The 20,988-nt window shown below is 45.9% G+C and overlaps 1 long non-coding RNA gene across 1 annotated transcript; it reads left to right on the top strand.

Moving 5' to 3' along the window:
* The first annotated feature begins 261 nt into the window (after window positions 1–261).
* On the top strand, window positions 262–20,480 carry LOC144107731 (uncharacterized). Its single transcript, XR_013309365.1, has 3 exons — window positions 262–349; window positions 3,559–3,585; window positions 20,403–20,480. It is a non-coding gene; the product is annotated as an uncharacterized LOC144107731 (long non-coding RNA).
* The last annotated feature ends 508 nt before the right edge of the window (window positions 20,481–20,988 follow it).

Genomic DNA, 20,988 nt, shown 5'->3' with positions numbered 1-20,988 from the left:
CATCTATAATGAAACGGAGAGCATAGCAGGGTGATATCACCTTCGCAATGCTTTTTGCTTTCACTTTATTGGAATAAAAAATTCTTTGCGAATGAGGGGGCAGCCGTTTCTCTGCGGCCTTGTATTCGTTTAAATTCACGCTTTTGAGAGATAGCTTCAGCGCACAATTCATCAGCCAGGCGAAGTCTGAAGGATGTAGAAGTCCCAGCAGTCATGTCCTTCAAAGGCTCCAACGTTTGCAGGGCTATGCAGAAGGAATATCTCCAGTGCAACTACACTCCTTTCCTGATCGTCTCTGCCGCTGGTTTCACAATGGCGACGACCATGTACCTATTCATATACCACCCAGGTGAGCTCCTGACTAGTGTCGCCCCCAGCTGACAAGTCTAGCTTCCTTAGACATCACCCTTAAGTTTGTGGTAGCTGTGAGAATATTGTAAGATACCGTTATCAACATACTGATGGGAACTTCCTTATCTTCCGGTTCGCTAAAAAATCCTGGTTGTAGCTTTCCCTGGGCGTGTATCGAGTAGTTAGGGCTGTGATAAAAGCCAGTGATGTGGATTCTGACAGAAAATAGCCGAAAAGTACAAGCATTCCGAGCGGAGACCGGCGGATATATTGATTCTTATGGTACAGTCTTACGATATGCGAAAAATTGCGTTCATAAACAACTTTCGGTTGCACAATGGCCTTATCCAGAATTTCTCAGCTTATGTTTCCCAACCGCGTCCACTTACCTCTTTGCACCGCCAGCCGCTGCTGCCTCGTCCCAGCAAATCTTGAAACCTCCTCTTTCTACCTGTCCTTCTGGCACCTCGTGCAACATTGGGCTAGGCTCACTCGAAAATGCCCGGCCGATAATGTTTTTTAGGTTGTTTCCCGCGGGCGGCGTCTCCAGATACACTGGGCCACAGTTCTGACAGGCTGTCTAGGCAGCTGCTGTGCGGCCACTGGGGATTGTAGGCCCAGCTCATCTCAGAACAACCGCCAAAAGAAAACTTGCTTTGATCTAGCTTTTACGGCCCATTTTTGAGGCACAACCTCCTGTATTAACTTTGCCAATATTGCCATTTTCTAATCGTGCTGGCATTTATCGAGAAAGCAAGAAAACAAAGGAACCTGCGCCAAGAAACTTTTACCAATTGTAACAGAAGAGAGAGAGTAGCCAGGCAATTAAGCAGAAGAAAAAAAAAAGCTTGAGATTTAAGCTACTAACGAAACGGAAATGAGAAAGAAGTAGTCAGTGTGTAAGCGGAGTGGTCGCATCTAGCACATTCTGTCGCACGAGAGTCAAGTCTTAGCATTTCTCGAGCGATACCCATGATATCAAGCGCTGCAGTTCCGCCGAAGTCTGGTAATATAACGGCCTGTGTTTACAGAAGGCTCGAAGGCATGTTGTAAAAACGCTTATAAACAAAATACGGCTACAGCAAGCAACATTTATTTTTTTATATTTATAAGGAAGTGTTACAGCGTTTTGCTTTACATAAATGTTCGCATAACATAATTTTACTCCATAATGAAGGACATGTACAGGACTTGAAAAATTACAGACCAATCACCTTTCTGCTCGTTTAACATAACGTATTTACTAAGGTAATCTCCAATATAGTTGGGACAACTTTAGACTTTATGAAACCTACTGATCAGGCAGGCATTCGTAAAGGGTACTCGACAATGCACCGTATTTACACTGTCAATCTGGTGACAGACGAGTGTGCAGAATATAACGAACCTCTATAAATAGCCTTCGTAGACTACGCAAATGCATTTGACTCAGTCGATGTTTAAGAAGTTATGTAGAAGTTGGGGAATGAGGGTGCAAATAGCGTATTGTGAAAATAGTCAAAAATGTCTATAACGCCTCCACAGCTACCATAGTCATCTATACACTAAGCAATAAAGTTCCAATAAGGAAGAGTGCCACTCAGGTAGACACGATCTCGCCAATGCTATTAACAGCCTGTTTACAGGAAGTATTCAGGGGCGTGGATTGGGGACAGTTGTGGATAAGAGTTAATAGAAAATATCTAAATAATTTACCATTCGCTGGAGACATTGCATTGCTAGCCATTCAGGAGATGAGCTGCAGAGCATGATCAGTGAGTTAGCCAGGCAATGAAGAACAGTGAGTTTAAAAATTAATATGCAGAAAACCGAATTAATGTTCAACAGACTACCAAGGGAACACCAGTTCACAACTGGCAGGGAGGTGCTGGATGTGGTAAAGGAATACGTCTACTTGGGACAGGTTGTTGATCCGGATCATGAGAGGCAAATAACTAGATGGATAAGAATGGGGTGGAGCGCATATGGTAGGTTCTCTCAGATCATAGAGGGCAGTTTACCAATATTCCTCAAGAGATCAAGGGGAAACTGCACAAGAACTGTACCTCACCGGTACTCACCTGCGGGGCAGACAGGTGGAGGCTAACAAAAAGGGTTCAGCTTAAGTTAAGGGCAACACAGCGAGCCACGGAAAGAAAAATGTTTGGTGTTACTTTAAGAGACCTAAATCGGGCAGAGTGGGTGAATGAACAAACGCGGGTTAACGACATCCTAGTCGAAATTGAGAGAAAGTAATGGGCGTGGGCAGGACATGTAATGCGAAGGCAAGGCAACTGACAGTCCTTAAGAGTAACGGAAAGGATTCCAAGACAAGGTAAAAGGAGCACCGGACTGCAGAAGGTTAGGACGACGGATGAGATTAAGAAGTCTTCGGGGATATAATGGCCGCAGCTGGGACTTGAAATAGAGGTGAGACAGACCTCTGTCCTGCAGCCAGTGCACGTAGTGAGGATGATTATGAGGAATTGTTGTAAACACAGAGACTTTGTAGTTAATTAATTCACCAGTATGACTTCCCCAGCCACTAGACGACTCATCACTCTCTTTCCCGCTCCTTAATCTGCCATAAAAGTGAAGAGGAAGTTTCCCTCACTCCACTTTGCCACTTTCCAATCGAAGGAGGTGGCAGGTGTCGCTGCGGGCGCCGGCGAAGATGGCGGAAAACTGGAAAACGAGCTAACAACAACTAACGCTGTAGAAGCGAGACAAAGATTTACATTGCAAAATTTCAGGTATTCTTATACATGAGCTTAAGTATAACTTTACACAGAAATACCCATATGCAATGCACAGCGGAAATAAAAACTCGAGCAGGAAGGTTGTGCACCTATTTTCTGATCATAAATGAAATTAATCAGTGTTATCACTTAAAGCATGAGTTTCATCAGAAACGGGAACGTATTCCAAAACGAAATAGGCAAAAATCAACTGTGTGCTGTGTAAAGGAATGGGTTAATTTGAGAGACTAGGGAAAGGACTTTGTCGTGCAGTGGGCGTAGTTCGGCTCATGGTGATGATGAAGTGCTGCAATAAGATTAGTGGGCTCTGAATCTAAGAATACATTACATTTTCTTGGAATTGTGTTTTGCTAGTTAAGACAAGGAATGTTTTAGAAATAAATGTTACTTGAAGCTTGTTACACAACAGCCGACATGAAACAAGCAGAGTTTGTATTTAACAAACTGCATTCCTGTCTTCATTTTTCAGATCTCTGGGACGACTTGACCAAAAAACGTAGGCTGCTTTGAAAACATCTTCCTTACTATTTTGGCCCTCACAAATTACCAGCGTGTGTTTTGCATTCTGTTCAAATAGGAGTATAAGAATAACTGTTTGATGCATGTACGTGCGGACAAAAGTAATCAGAGCACGTCGCACAAGAAAAAATCAATGTCACTACGTGTCAGCGCCGCCTAGCAGAGCTGTGCGAAAGCTCAAAACCGCCACGCGCATGTGCAGGTCCCCAAACGGCGCGACCGTTTGATTGCTCCGCTTGCCTCACCTTAGGCGGGAGTCAGTGTCACGCTAGTTTTATTTATTTTCATTATTTATTTAAGTACATAAGGGCTCGGCGCTGAGCATTACATAGGAGGGGGCTCGGGGGTGGGTGGGTAGATAACAAAAATACAGAAGAGTTCACTTCATACATAATAAAAATATAGGAAAAACAAGAATGAACGAACAGAGCGTGAATTGTCAATTGGGTCGGTGTTATACATCGTAGGCATGATATAGTGTGCAATAAACAAAAAAGATATGTACACGTACAAAGGAAAGCACAGGTACAAGGCGGCAAGTTCAAAGAGACTGCAATGCTGCGCCTGATTCAAGGAATGTTAGTAACGATGAAAGGAAATATGACGAGTCGTTAATAGCCACAATGTTACTAGGTAAAGGATTACACTCACGCCAAGGTTAATGTGGAATTCTGATATTTCTTTGTGCGGGCAAAAATTGTTAGAATTTTATGCGCATGGTCGGTACGAGAATATATGTGATGTGCTGCTCTGATGTGCCTGCGTGCGAAAGATGAATGGTTGTAGCAGAGGGAGTGGAACAACGATAGGCGAAACAATTTCCGTCGTATGTTAAGGTCCAGAAGATTTAGATACTGTTCAATTGCAGAAACGCTCTGGTATGGGGAGTACGACCATAGAATAAAGCGTGCGGCCTTATTTTCCACTGAATCTACAGAGCTGGGCAGGTTTTCTTGTTGGGGATGCCATACCACAGAACAACGTTGTAATGGTGCCCGAACTAGAGGTTTGTAGGCCTGTAGTTTGATATCAGGGTTAGCTAGGGATAGACGACGTTCAAGAAAGCCTAATTTTTTAAAATATTTGCTAGTAATGTACTCTATGTGGCTATGCCAATTTAAGTGCGGGCGAAGAACAACGCCTTTGTATTTGAAAGTTGATGAGCGCTCAATGACACTGTTATTTATATTGCAGCTTCTTACTGGAGTCTTATGGAATGCAGAAAAAGCCACCTGTTTGGTTTTATCGGTGTTTATTTGCATCTGCCAACCACTGCATCAAGTACTTAACCTACCTATATCTGTCTGCAAGGCAACAATGTCATTAGGATTAGCTATTTCTCCATAAACGATACAATCGTGAGCGAAAAGACGTATGGAGGAGCTAATTTCTGACGCGATGTAATTAATATAAATTAAAAACAGAAGTGGGCCTCAGACGGATTCCTGCGGTACACATTATTTAACATGTTCAGTTTCATATATGATGTTATTAGCAGATACGGATGGTTGCCTTTTCGCTAAAAATTCTTCAATCCACTTTGCAGTAATATGATCAAGTTGCAAGTTATACACCTTTTTGATGAGGCGCTTCTGGGCTACCCGATCAAAGGCTTTAGAGAAGTCGTTCAAAATTGTGTAAATGTACAAGGCGCTGGGAATTTTGCAATGTAGAACCGTTACTAATTCAAGTAATTGTTTTTTAGATAAATGCCGGTACCGAAAACCATGCTGATTTTCAAGTAGCAGGTCATTTGCATTAAGGCGTTTCAATATGTGGGTAAACATTTTGTGTTCCAGTAGGTAGCTGCCAGCGCACTGACGCAAGAGAAATTGGTCGACAGTTGTTGGGAGTTGTAATATTCCCAGACTTGAAAATTGGTATAATCAGTGCAGATCCCGAACCATCTGAACGCAGCCATTGTTCACACACTTCTGGAATAAAAGTGGTAACAATAATGCGGACTCGTCAGGAGAAGTTAGCTTTAGAAGCTTAGTACTTAAGGCGTCAGGACCGGGAAGAGAAATGAAAGCCTATCAATCGCACGAAGAACCCCATCTGTTGTGATAGTGATAGGATTAGAATGATAAGCATTGACTACAACGGGAAGCTGAATGTACTCAGGAATAGGTGTCTCTTCTGTAAATACTTTGCTGAAATGACTGTTTGGATGTTCCGCGCTTGCTTCTAGGGGGACCAAAATTTCATTTACGTCCTTTAGTGTTATTAACTCGCTTGCATCTTTAGTGTTGACAACACGCCAGAATTTTTGGGTTTGTTTTTAACAGGTAAGCCTTTGCTTTTTTAAACTTTTTCCCGCAACAGGTGACAGTTCTTTATACCAATTGCCAATCACGGGGTGCGTTATCCTGGGTAGCCTTTCAATATGCCCGTTTCTTTCTGTTCAGATGCTTCCTGATTTCCTTCATGAACCAGGGAGCATCAACTCTTGTCTTGATGTGAGATTTTGTTACGCAGTGTTCTTCAATTTCCTTCAACCTGTCGTGAAACATTACCCAGTTTTCATTTGTGTGCGTTCTTCGAAGTTATGCTCGAATGCGGGTTCGAAGTCAGCCAGCATTTGGCTGATTTTGTCTTGGTCCGTTCTGGCGTAGTTCTAGATATATTTTTAATGGCTGCTTTAGTGTGAGCCTGTATCGGTTGTCAAGAGTGTACAACGCTATGGTAACTTACATATTCTAGCTTATGCACTTCTGTATTGTGAGGTTGATTAGTGAAGATCAAATCCAAGATCTATTTCTCACGTGTTGGCTCGTACACAAGCTGAGTTAGATTGCATAGGTCAAGAGTAGTTCGAAAGTTGTAACAGTGAGACAAGCTTCCCTGGGAATCTCCAAATAATGTACGCCAGTCAATAGCAGGGTATTTAAAATCTCCTCCTAAAGTAATGATGCAATTCGGGAATTTGTTCGAGAAGCACTCAACGGCCCAGTGAAAAGAATCGACGAAAGTTTACCAACAGTCAGGCGGCCGATAACAAACACGATTGCGTAGGTGATACCACTAAACCGTAACGTCACAAACATCAGTTCAAGAGGCGTGTTAAGAGGAAACAGGGGCGGCTGATAGTCGCTTCTTACCGCGATCATGAGGTCTTCTCCTCTCGAAGTCAGTCTATCTTTAAGAAATATTGATAAATGGCTTGGGAACAATAGGTTAGCATTCGGTATGTCTCCTGTCAGCCAGATTTCAGTGCCAAGAACAATATGAGCTGCACATGGGTGCATCATTGCTTTTGTCACACCAAGCTTAGTAAGCTACGGAAATTGGCCAGGAGGATGGAAACATTGCAAGCGGTTTCTTGTTTGTGTTCATTTTGACCTGCTTGTCACGCCGACAGGCGGTCGCCAAGAGTAGAAATCAGCGTAGAAATCTGTATAACTTGGTCAGTTGCAGCGTCGTAAAGCTACAAATTGTCATGAACTTCGACCTTATTAAAATTGTCAGCATTGCGCTCATTTTCAGTTTTCTTGTTTTTGGCGAAGTCCCGCAGCTTTTTATGTTCTAACTGAACTGGCGGAGAATAGTCTTCTTCCAGCCATAGCTTGGGCGACACAAATATCAACTTATGGACGTTGCGGAGGACTTTATTTCTTGCCTTGAAGTTTAATATTTTGATGATTGGCCACTGACTGCCAGCGCGTCGTTTTCTTATACGGTGCGCGCGTTGAATTTCGCCTATCTCGACTTGAAGGTGAGGTGAGAGGAACTATCGAACATCTCGCGCTGTTTCTGTGTTGTCTTCCTTGTCACGTCCTGGAACACCTTTAACGAGCATGTTATTCCCTCTCATTCGATTATTCAAATCATCAACGACATTAGTCAGTCTCTGCGTTCGCGATAATGAGCATTTACCATCTTTGACAGCACCGCTGACAGTGCAAACGTCGTCGTTAATTTTGGTACACTACTCACACTCCTTTCAATGACGCCAACCCTCTCTTTTAAGTCTTCAATTCCCTTCTTTATTTCATTGAGCGCTGTTTTGGTGCTGCTAAAGTACTATTCATTTTCCTTATGGAATTTGTTCAGCAATGTCAGAACGTCATCCAACTTCGGTCCAGGGTTAGCCTCGACATCACCAGCACAGAGCAAAAGAGCAGCAATGCACATCAATGCCAACATTGCAGTAGGTTTGGGAAAATTACCGCTTATGAAGTTATATTCTGCACTGAAGCGCTGATGTTGCCTCTCACACTTCGTCGAAACGCTAGAAAGAAGCCGATGCGGGCCCTGTATGTGTTTACTTCAATACCTATAGCGTTACTCAAATACAGCAAGGCGAACCACAATGGGGATCACAACATAAAATCGACTACAGTACTAAGGACAGTGATTAAGACGTCATGACTATAACAGTGAAAAGAAGAGGCGCTCAGTAGTTACCGGCGTGGTCGCAAATCCCAGGGAGGCAGAGGCGATGCCGTCCTCATATAGCTGGTGGTGGCGCTGTTCATAACGGTAAGTGCAGTTATGACGGAGCAGCCAGCTTGCAACAATCAGAACTGTCAATCGTGTGGTCGTTGACTTGATGGCTATAACAGTGAAAAGAACATACGCTCAGTAGCTGCCACGCATGGTCGCAAGTGACGATGATCGGACGGCCGCGCCCTGTGTAGCGAGCGGGCATTTCGGAATGCTGCGACGGCTGCTAAGGTCACTTTGCATAGGTCGCGAAGTCGGAGCTCGAACGCAGTCTTGAACCAAGCGTCAGCGACATCAGTAGGACTGCGTAACTGAAGCGCCAAAATGATGTGTGCAGACATGCTCAAAAAAGAGAAAAATAATTGGCTGCATGTTTGTAATTTGAAACAGTTTAATACACAATTTCAATTACTCGTTTACATTATTTAAACTGTGTTCATATCATTAGAAATAAGAGCGCTTTTTTTCATAAAATAATATGTATATCTGCATTTCCTCAAAGTATCACCAAGCCGCTCTTATGCGATCCACCTTTACTATTCTGCGGCTTGCTTCCAACTTTGCTTGCTTGGCGTATCTCTTCATCTTGCCACTTCGTTGTGGGCGGCTGCTAGCCTTTTATCAGCGTTTTTTTCAAGCGCTTGCTTACTTTTTGCCCTGGTTCTTGTCGCCTACGTGAGCGCGCTTGTTTTGTGCCACAGCAGCCGCAGTTCTAGCCGTATGTTTTGTCACTGCCTCTTCGGAAAGGCGGTGCAGTTTGACACGAAGAACGCACTGCAAGCGAAGGACTGGCGCTTCTTAGGAATGAGCGAAAGTGAGAACTGTTGTCCTGGCATCGCACTGCACCGGTAGGGTTTTACAGTTCCTTTGGTACTGTGATATGCCATTCCCACTGAGTGCCTATACCAGCCAAAAATGCCTGTCCGCCACGTGTTCTATAAAGCGGCCCTAATTTCACCGAGAAAGTGCCGAACAATATGCATTCTTGTGTCATTTATGTGTGTCAGGAGGCAACTAGCTCGTTCGCAGCTCGTGCAAAGTTTGAACATCTATCGTAGGCTAGTGCAGCAACCTCTTGTGTCACTGTACCGAGTAGTGAGCCTTATGGTTTCCAACTAGTAAATTAACTTCGGCTAAAAATGTTCTCTGTTGCCTCTTTATGCGAGCCAAACCCAATTGACACAATTCTGTCACAACTCAATGCTCACAAACTCGGATACTCAAAAGCAGCTGTTAAACGAGAATCTATCAATATTGATATAACTGTACTCCCGGGCACAAACAGAAATAGTTGGGCCGGTTGGTATGTTAACGGATTGAGCTCCAGCGCGACACTCGACGCAAAGACGAAGAAAGACACAACGAGCGCGGTCTACTAAAAATAACGTCGGAAGTTTGCGCTCGTCGCGTCTTCTTCCTTCGTCTTTGCGTCGTATGTCGCGCTGAACATCGAGACAGTCGTGGATTTATTTCTCCCGCCAAAAATCACATTGATATTACGTCATGCTTTTAACTATGAGGTCATTAATTAGTTTTCCGCAAACATCGCAGAGGGCGCTGGTACGCACCATAAGCCGCCATGTTTTGAACGCATGGGCTTCTATGGCAGCAGCGCTACCACTCTACATCTAACCTTGCCGCTGCCTTGATACGGCAGAGCGCTCGGGGACGGCGCTGCCATCAAGGTTTTAGGTAAGGACATTGGCTACCATTAAGCCGCTTCGTCTGAGACAGCCAACGTTTGAGACAGCTGTAGGCGCGTTTCCGCCACAAATAACCGGCGTGCTTTGAACTTTCGTTGCCGCCAGAACCCGTCTGCGTATCGCTAGCAACCAATCGCCTTCGAAACACTCCACGTACCGCCGCTGTTTCGGTTCCGTCTACATTAGTTACCATGCGCTGATGATTCGCCTTGCCCCTTCGAGGCGCCGAAGCAGCACCAATGCGTGCACCCTGTCTGTCTCTCGTGCAGCACACTGCCCCTGTACTGGAACCTGCTGTTATCGCCACTGAGACAGCGCGCTTTGTTTCGCACTGTCATGTGCGGAGCAAAGCTTAGGTGCGTGCCACTTCGGATCCTGTGGTGACTATAAGCAGCCGCAGTCTCTCTTCCTCACGCGAATGCTGCGGCAGCAGTGCGTCACTGTTGTGCGCTGCCTGTCCGAAATTCGGCTTGCATACCAGTGTGCGTCCGCTGATTGGAGAATGAACCACGACAGACTGCAGCCGGCAATTCTGCTTTGTCCTAGCTATATTGCTTCACTTCTACGGGTTATCTTTTAGAGATCGGTCTGTTTTATAGTATTCGCGTTGCGTTGCGATCCAGGAGAACCATCCAGAACCTTCAGGGCCAGACTCGCTATCCTTGCGAAGCTGGATAATTCAGGAAAAAGCGCTAAGATCGGCGGTTTCCGCTTATATTAATCTGAGAAACTAGGCCAGGTTGCAGTGCAGGAGTAATGTGCAGCAGGACTGACATACAGGGCGAATTCATTGCTGCTGCGTAAGCGCCTCGTAGGAGAAAGGCGAAAATAAACGCTGAGTTAAATATACCCAAAAATGCGGCGGTACGTAGTGTTTCGAGCATGTTTCGTCGATAGCGAGACACTTGAGTCCCAGAGGCAACAGAAGTTCGAAGCACGCGGGAAATTTGCGGGGAAAATGAGCCTACAGCTGTCTCAAAAGAAGCGGCATAATGACAGCGGCGCCCCCGCGGGCTCTCCGGTATCAAGGCAGCGGCTTGCGCATTCCGAAATGCCCGCTCGCTACAAAACGCGCAACCATCCGACTCTATAGACTCACAATCATAATGATCGTCAGCGCGACATTGACGCCGGTCCAATGCAAGACAAGCAGAGCAATTGGAGGATCAGGACGGCGCAGGTTAGGGGCGCGCACATGTGCGTTAGGATTATGAGCTTTCGTCTGGCTCTGCTAGGTGGCGCTTACACGTTTTTTTCTCTTGCGCGGCGCGCTTCGTTCACTGCTGTCCGTACCTGTACTAATGAAAGTACGAAAGGACGGGACATCACCTTGCTTCTGCGGCTTGTTTGTGCCCTTCTTTTTATACCAGGGCGAACTTAAACAAATGCGATATTATTTCCCAACTACGAGAACAGCGAAAAGCAGTTTAAGGGTTATGGCTAGGGGTTCGCTTCTTCCGAAAAGAAAACCTACAAAAACCTGTCGAGTTCAATATCCTCGCCTGCATTTTAACCGAAGATAGTCAGTATTCATGACAAGCACGCCGCAGGTCGCAGGTTATACTGAACTATTTCCACCGCGCCTATGTCAAAGTACGCATTACATAGGCGTGATGTGTCAGTGGTATCGTTGGAATAAGTTGCACATAAGCGCGTTTTGAAGTATTGCTATGCTACGTTACAGGCCCCTGCAGATCGGGAGGTTGTACTTCTTCGCCATACGTCGTCTTCTCGAGCAGCGCTATGAGCTGTTATCACCCGTCTAGGGCACTTACTTGGCAAAGAAGGCTGAAACGCGACACCATGTGAAAATTCACCGCAAAATTGCATATTCTATCTACCACGACGGCTGGCGGCACTTCCATCGCTGCCGTCAACATGCAGACTGCGTGAGACCCCGTACTCTCGCCCAGCGCAGCGCAACCACTGAAGCGAATATGAAAACCGACCTCTAAGCAGTCAACTTCCATTTGAGTTTTTCTCTGATGGGTCCATGACATAACTTCATTTCTTTTCTTTATTGGAGTCAAACAATGTTTTTAACATGGTATATATTGCTTTAGTTACTGTTTAATCGAATGGTTGGACACACTAAAATAACAAGCTAAACTATAAGTGACTTTTTGCCACACTGGAGTAGCAGACTGTAAAACCGGGAAAAAGATTCGTTTCTTGTCCATATAAAACAATAATCGCCAAAAAAAGCCCAGAACCGCTTTGTCAAGTAAGCACTAAAATAGAATCGCGGAATTTTGAAAATATAAAAGCCGAAAGGTCAACCCATTGTTAGGTTTTACTTACTAAGCAGCTCAAGTATGTATTTCAGCGACTTGCCTACGTCGGACTTCGTGCAGAGTTTTCACTGTTGTCATCGTAACTCTTATAGGCTGCAATATGAAACAGTGACCAACCACCACTAATACGCCCCTAATCACAGAAACTACGGCGGGTGGTAGCCATGCTCATTTTCCGGCCGGACAGAGACTGTCATGCATGGTGATATAACCTAGAATGATTTCTGGCTCGTAGACTTCTATAAGCCCGTTTATTTTGCTCAGGTTGAGGACATCAGTATGCTCGAACTATAGTCTGCTCTTTTCTGTACCACGGGGAAGATTAAAAATAGCCGAGTTTTCATTTCAGTTACCAGTCGTTTCGCCGTCAATCAGCTTTAAAAAAAAACATATTTTGTCCTTGGCTTCTCGCTTCTGTGCTGTACTTTCGAGGAAAGTTCAAACTGTTTGGATGGACAAGAGGCAACGAAAAGAATACCATACCACTGGCAGAAGGCAAAAGAATATTCAGTTACGACTTTTGTCCGTAAAGTTTCGAGACTGACTTATTTTCTTCTGTAGAAATTATTCCCCCAAAACAAATGTTGGTGCTTTCGTGTAACGCCATCTTTTCGGGCTAACCTGAGCTATTTATGTTATTTGCTGTGGTAGCAGCTATATGGTAGTACATATAGAAAAATACGCTGTCGCTAGTCGTCTGAGCATCCTACGGTTAGTGAATATGGAGAGATGGACGACCACGTCGAACAGCGTGTAAACATAAAATTCTGTGGGAAGCTTGGCAAGATAGCCACACAGACGTATGGGCTCCTTCGTGACGCTTACGGCAACGTGACATTATCGCGAGCGCGACTTTTCAAATGGCACAAGAGGTTTGTTTCGGGGAGAACGTCGGTGGAATACGACACAAGGCAGGAGCGCCCTTCAACCTTTCGGGATGAAAACAACGTGCCTTGAATCAGGGAAATCGTACAGCAAGACCACAACATTACAGTCCGCATGCTTTCAGATGCTCTGGACATTAGTAAGACAACATGCCACCATATTTTGCGTGAGAACTTGCGGAAACGAAAGCTGAATTCCAGACTTGCGCCGCACTCCCTCACACAGGACCAGAAAGACACGCGGGCATCAGTGAGCGCTGATTTGCTTTCCGAGGCAGAGCAGCATGCTGCATTCGTCGACAGCATCAGTGCTGTAGATCCTCAAACAAAGAGGCAGAGCGCCGGATGTCGGTCCACAAGCTCTCCGGCACTGAGAAAGGTGCAGCGACATAAGACTAAAACGAAGACGATGCTGAGAGTTTATTTCGATGCCAGAGGTGTCATACACCATGAGTTCGTCCCACAAGGGCAGACGGTGGATCAGGAGTTCTATAACCGCGTGCTCCAACACACGCGTGATGCACTGCGACGCCGTCGCCCTGACTAAAGGGCATCTGGACAACGGAGCCTCCTTCACGATAACGCAAGGTCACACGCTGCTCACGGCGGTATGAACTTTCTCGCCAAGCACAGCATTGCTGTACTCCCTTATCCGCCATACACGCCTGACCTCTCCTCATGCGATTTTTTGCTGTTTCCTCCTGTGAAGAGAGGCCTAAAAGGTCGCTGGAGGGGGAGCGTGGAGGCCATTCAAGACGCCACGACAAAGGAGCTGACAGCCCTGCCAAAAGGAGCGTTTTATAACTGTTTTCAAGTCCTCAAGAAGCGCTGGAACCTGTGTATAGACTGCAAGGGAGATTACTTCGGAGGGGTTCTGCATAATTGATTTCAATGTTAAACGCATTTTTTTAATGAACCCAGTCTCGGAACTTTACGGACGAAGGTTGTATTTGCCGCTTGTCCTTTTCGTGTAGTGCGAACGCTGCTTGAGAAGAAACAGCTTGCCCTCAAGAACAACAGCTTGCACTCAAGAACGGCGTACTAACGTGCTATACTTCTTAATCCATGTGCATAAGAATGACAAAAGGCGAGACTGCATAGGCGTGCTGTAACCACACGCTTGCAGGCCAGCTTTACAGGTCTTGAAGGCATCACCTCACGCTAATAGCTCCCGCTACTCTGCGAGCTTGTGAGAGGAAATATAAGCTGAGATAGTATTTACGGTCATTCATAAACGGGCACATATGTATCCAGCTAGGCACGATTGAATTACTGAGTAGTTACTTGTACATACTTCTGAAATTAATCATAAGCCAGTCATGTACAGGATGTACAGGTATCACGGAATGTATCAGGCCGTACAGGTATCAGTCATGTACAGGTATCAAGGAACGTACAGATGAAATGGTTTAAGGTCTAATGGGGTTTAACGTCCTAAAGCGACTCAGGCTATGAGAGACGCCGTAGTGAAGGGCTCCGGAAATTTCGACCACCTGGGGTTCGTTCACGTGCACTGACATATCACAGTACACGGGCCTCTAGAATTTCGCCTCCATCGAAATTCTACCGCCGCGGGCGGGATCGAACCCGCGTCTTTCGGGCCAGCAGCCGAACGTCATAACCATTCAGCCACTAGCGGCGGCTGCAGAGATGAAATATCTATGCGTGTCATTATACTGCAATGTTAGGTATGGAAAGGAATGTGCATCAGAACCGACATTTACGCATGTTTCTATGCATGCAGGCTTGAGTTTCCTTGGGTGCAGGAGCACCGTTGTCAACTCACTTGCAAGGAAACCAGCCACAAATTACAAAATTTGGTGCACAAGAAATACGCGATGTGAATGAAATAAGTGCGATGTAAGCCAAGGCGAGTCAAAAGGGTGCCTTAACAATGACCCCTTCTGCTGGCCGACGTCGTCCACTTACAGCCCAATTCCAATCCATTCCTAACAATATTTGTGGTCCTTACTTGAAGTGAAGCAAGAAAATGCGTTAATTACTACTTCCCTACCCAAAGATAATTCAGGGTTCTGTAATACTGGTCGCAGCACCCTGCAATTGGACGCACCACCGACGCAGAAACCATATTAGAGCAAGCATTAAATGTGTCTGGGTCTGGGATGGCGCTGAAATGGCATCGCGCACTGTGTATACTACGCTCGCTTGGCGAAGGCCTGCATCAGAATCGAGCGGCGAAGCATACAACCCTCGAATGCATGTGGGCACTACACTATGGTCTGAAGAGTAACTGATTGGGCAAGTTGGTTGTTCATTATGAAGACTGCAGCGCTGGGAAACACGGACAGCATGAAGGAGACGCCGCATGTGCTATGCGGTGCCTCCTTAATCGTATCCGTGTCTACGAGCGCTGCAGTCTTCACAATCTATGGTCTGCCTGACGATGCAAACACGCGATTCATGGGGCTTCCTGGGTGCAGACACACGGGTGCTGCTGCTCTCAAAGTGCCGCCAAGAGGAAACGCTACGCTGAATTGTAAAACGACTGTGCGAAGGAGGGCGGCAGCGATAGCTAGTTCTACCGCTCCTGGCGAGCATTCAAGCATGAGAACGCATTCAAATTAGTGCGAGCGTGAGAACGATAAGCTTCATTTCGTATCGCTGAAACAAATTCACGCGCGGAAGCACTACTTCATGAGGTCTAACCAGCTCAAGCAGTTTTTGTGAAGCTCAACCTTAAGGATAACGTTGGCTTAACAATAAATAAATAAAATATAAATATTGGCGCGACTACGATTCAAACCCGCGGTGGCGCGAACAGTTCAGCTCCACTGGCCACTGCTCGACAGCACTGTGCTATCGCCGCAGCAGATGGTGCCTCGTGTTAAACAGCGACACGCTCTCGTGTTGTCCAGTGCGCATCGTCTTCTTCTTCAACTAATACTACTGTCGAACGAATACACAAACTCTTGTTGTCCTATACAAAAATGGTCGTCCTCATAAACTAATACTGCTGTCGAACTAACATCGCCATCAGACGTGTAGATGACCCAGCAAAGCAAAACCATGGACCAACTACGCAAAACACATGCATTCGCGCTTCTATGTGGTTAACTACGTTTCACTTAATTCGAACTTTCGCCGTCATTGTGCGACGGTATAGAACTGGGTATCTGCAAGCAGAGACGGTGGAATCATCGCGTGCAACACTGATGCAGGCTTACACATATTGCGTGTTATGACATCAGATATATTGCTGACGCAATGGCTCGAGCGAGCGTTCAGCCAGCCTGCACGTATGTAGAATATTTCAAGAAGTATGCCAGATTCAATAGACCAACTTCTGAGACCAAGACGTCTGCAGTACGACTCGAACAAAGATATATGCCTCCACATGAAAGTGCATATTTAAGCTCAGTTGTTAACGTGTAACGGTAACTTTTAACTGCAGCACTGACATTTCTCGATTTATTTATAATTCCTTATAAAAATTAGTGTCACCCTCTGGTTATGGCAGCCGAATGCTTTCAAATGAATCAGTTGGTTGGGAAAACCTGTGCCCTCAAAATATTTGAGGAGTTCGACGGCATGGAACACCAGCATCATGCATGCTCAGTTTCGGCCACGTTAAATGAAACATGACAAACTTTCGCGACAAGGCAGTGAAAGCACCTGCATAAATAACGACCATCGTATGAAAAGTTGAGCGTCTCTACAAATCGTTTCACGTAAATCTGTCCCACTCACCTCCTGACCAATGTGACCGGGCACCGTCGGCAGTGAACAAAGAATCAAGAAAACAAACATCGTTTCGCTGCAAAATTTAGGATGGAAACTTTCCAGACAAGGCACTTCCAGCGAAGCACGAATCAGACACACCGGGAAGGTACGTAAAGAGACAGCTGCGTACAACCTCCTGCATTTGCAATTTCTGCGATAATGTGAGAAAAAGATAATGCACGAGCTTTTTAAATATTCCCAATAAGGGCGCTATTGCGGTTCCGGTCTCTGCTTGGTCCTTCAATTATCATCGTTAAAGGCAGTGAGCTCAGGTTTCGCTTTTCGAGGCACCAGAAGTTAAGGCTTGTTCAACACACGCCCAATGCACCTGTAAGCACCTCCGAGTTTAATGTGTGTTACTGGTCGCGAAGGCATTGCTAATCTATACCCGACGTCACGACGTCCACGTTGAAATGGGAAGTTCAATCAGAGTATTCTTCGCAGAGGCGCAAAACAAGGCCAGAAAAGGAAAACAGAAAATCACTGATTTACCTCTTCTGGAACTGATTACACTGTAACAGAAACCCCCGCACACCCTTCCATGACTTTATTTGTAACACAATGTACTCCAAATTTCTTTTTCACAGTACTCCTTTAGCATTGATGCGTATGAATTCACGCGCGCTTCGTAAAGAAAATAGCTGCCAATGGGCGTTGTTTCAGGTGCAAAATTTTCCTCTTCCGTGAAATTCGCTCTTTCCTCGAAAGCCTATAATGAGACCAATTCTATGTTTTTTCTTTCGGATTTTGCTTCCTCCTGATTTCCTGCGATTTACGTCTGCAGAAAAGAGCGCTGGCGAACGTACATCCCTCGAACCGAAGTGAACATACGCGCATATGTGTTTAGAACGCAAGAACAGTTAATAAAAACACAGATACAGGGGAATAAACATTATCGTCCATGCTCACTTGAGAGCAACATTCCCGTACAGTGAACTCATAAATAAAGGTTGAGCAGGGGATTTGGTTGCGCCGTTTCTGAAATGGAAGCAGCCGGTACACTGGGTAACTGAAGTAATGTGTTTATGGGGTGGGGTTTCAATAGCGGAAGATAAATACGTTCTCCTCGCTTAATCGCGGCTGAGCCATTTCAAATCATCCCGGACACCAACACTGATCGCGTACGCTACCGAGCGCACGCCGACACACTGGCTGACACAGGCATTTATTGCTACAGCAACCATAATGCCAGCTAGCAGCAAAATGCGCAAATGAATCGAGGTCGTCCGACTCACCAGCAAGGTCACAAGAGAATTTTCGCCCACGCTAGGCAAGGGGATACTCCGAAACCAGACAGGACGAGATGCGAACGACGTTCTCCCACCACTTCCTCGCCCCGTTGGCGAAGACAGGAGCGCGCGTAGAGCAGTGCGCATGCGCAGAAATCCCAAGCCGAAGAGAGCGTCCTCTCCCGCGCTCGCGCAGCAGTATTCACGTCATCCGTGGCGCTCGCCTCGCTGCGACGCCTGTGCCCTCCCCTGTTAACAAGTTGAAGCAACTAACCAGGGAGGGTGCATAACGGGAAAGCAAACCAAAGGAAATGTCGTGAGGCAAAGTCCCCACAATGGGCATTAAACAGTAAAGAGCGACCTAACTGATACCAGGCTCATGATAGAAATTTTCTCCTTCTTGTACAGACGCTTGCAGTGTAAAAACCGGTAGCTTGGTGCCTTGAAGGCAACCGCGAGTTAAATGCACACTCTCTGCACTGGGGTTTGGTTTTGATTTTGGTTTTGAGGAAGAGAGAGATTAAGAGAGAGAAAAAAACCTTTATTCTCAGTAAGAGCATGGCGATCCTCTAGGCTTACTTCAGCCGCTCCAGGGGGCTGGGAGTTTAAGTCTGTCGGCGACCTACTGCGCTCTTACCTTCGCTCATTAATGAGCGTCTGCGTCCGGGTTGGCGAGAACAGCTTCCCAGTTTTCAAGCGTGAGAGATATGACTAGATCGGCCGGAGGTGGATCCTCCGTGCAGTCCCAGGTTATGTGGGGTAAGGTGGCAGGCTCGCCGCACAGCTGACGGTACGGATTTACCAAATTGGGAAAGATACTGGAATACGTCCAGGAGTACGGATGAATAAAACTTGTTGCTGGGCGAGTTGGTGGCACATACTTGAAAAAAGATGTAGCGCAAAAGAGACGAGCACGGGAGGGAGACACGACAAGGACGAACGCTACTAACACTGGCTTTATTTTCCGTAACAGATGTCACTGTATACTTGTACACAACGCATGCGCACATGACACTAGGGCGGCTCTGGGCTTCTTGACAGAAAAAGAAAAAAAGGGGAAAATTGATTACATATCTACAATCAAAGAGAGTTTAAGAAGAAAGGAAGAAAGAGGTGCCGTAGTGGAGGGCTTCGGAATAGTTTCGACCACCTGGGAATCTTTAACGCGCACTGACATCGCACAGCACACGGGCGCCTTTTGCATTTTGCCTATCGAAACGCGGCCGCCCCTGCGTTTTGGTGAACTTGTAACTTGTATCAAGAGAACCAAAATATAACATAAAATGTAATTGAGGGACGCGAACGATGTGATGCAGTGAATGAAACCATGTCACAAACTGTGCGCAGAGCAAGACAACGAGTATTTCAATGGCAGCTGAATTTTCGATTGTAAAACTTTTGTATCCAACAGTTTGAGGAACTGTACGCCCCTCGCCTAAACGACGGCCAGAAGGTCCTGGCTTCTGGCGGCGTCTTCGGCCAGTTGGACGACTTTTGTCTGAATCTGCGCATCGGAGCTGAGTAGGCGAGCCTGCCATTGGTCAAGCGACTTTATTTGTTCTCTCTCCAGGAGGGCAATAGGGTATTTGCAAAGAATATGCTTGAGATCCGCTTTTTGGTGACATAGCTTGCATTCATTTGAATATTGTTCCGGATAATATGCACTACACATAACCGGGTTCGGGAATGTATGAGTTCGGAGGCGTCAAGAGGTGGCCTGACTCGTTGTTAATAATTCTTCACCGGAGGGGGGGGGGGGGGGGGGGGGAGAGAGAAGGTGTACTTAGCTCTACTGAGCCTGTAATGTTATGGGATCCCTCGGTAACGCAGAAGACGAAAAAAGTTTAACGGGGCACTTAAGCTCCGCCTTAAAGGCATGACGCGGCCGCGGTAATGGTTATTTGATACTGTTTTTCTTAATTAGTACCTGTTTAAACTGCCCACTCAGTAGCGTAATAAGTAGGCACACACACTAGATCGCCTTATTCAGGACAGGACACACAAGGTGTCCCTTTAACGTGTCGAACAAACGTGCCTCAACGGCCTAGGGGTAGCGTATATAACTCGTAACCCGAAGTTCATGAACTCGATTCGCAACTGATTTCCCGTCTTCTATTAATTGTAATTTGCTTTCCAGTCTTATCTGTCGTAATTTGATTTCAGTCATGCGACGACCCCACAGTCACAATTTAACTCGACTTTCAATAACTTTCATTTCAAGTATCAGCTTGTGACGTAACAACCCTCCCGACCAATCCTGAATTAGTGTGACAATGCGCGTGGATTTTCCTCCGAAGGTGCGCTCTAACACTGTCACGTTAAAAAGCAGTGAGGGTAAGCTTGTCGGTAAACAGAACGCAGTGTGAGGGCAGTCGATTTTTTTTTTGTTGCACCGGCTACACTCACCGGCTCATTAGGATACGCTCTAATGCTTTGTATACAAGCTTGGACCATTTCCCTCATCTGTGATGCTAATCGCCGCAAACTACGTCCGCAGTTAGGCTGCTGATTGGCGTTCCTGAGGACACCGAGGGGGCGCAGCGGATACCGGACAACACGTCGATTCTTTTGACCGGTCAGTGAACACTTCTTACTACGCGACGAAAATTCCACGATAAATATTCCCCAAGTTCACCTTACAGTCTTACACAGCAAAGTCTTACTCAGCAAAAAACTGCTGCTTTCGTTTAGTGATTGGTTCTGGATAGATAAGGAAAATATCGCTATAAACAATTGCCAAGGCAATGCAGCCTTGAAGGGACAGAGGCGATAAAATTTTGCGTCGCCGTTTTTTTTTCCCCATTTACTGCAAACACAGCGCCACTGGGATGCACCAGTGGCTATAACAGGCACTTCTATCTTAGAGGTACACCCAAGAGAACTCCGTCCGATTACTGCAGTGAGATAAAATTGATATCGTGGATCTTTCTGGCTTGTTGAGGTTGGTCCGGCTGGAAAAGATAGCTATGAGCCAGAAAAACTGTATTTAAAAATCTCTCCTTCAAGCCGAGTAAAACTCGCGACACGGTTTCCCAAAAGGACGGGTTGCCACCGTTTCGAAGTGAACGAAATTGGAGCTTTAA

Source organism: Amblyomma americanum, chromosome 10 (assembly GCF_052857255.1).
Source record: "Amblyomma americanum isolate KBUSLIRL-KWMA chromosome 10, ASM5285725v1, whole genome shotgun sequence".
Classification (NCBI taxonomy): Eukaryota; Metazoa; Arthropoda; class Arachnida; order Ixodida; family Ixodidae; genus Amblyomma; species Amblyomma americanum.
This window is presented reverse-complemented; position numbering and strand designations above follow the sequence as displayed.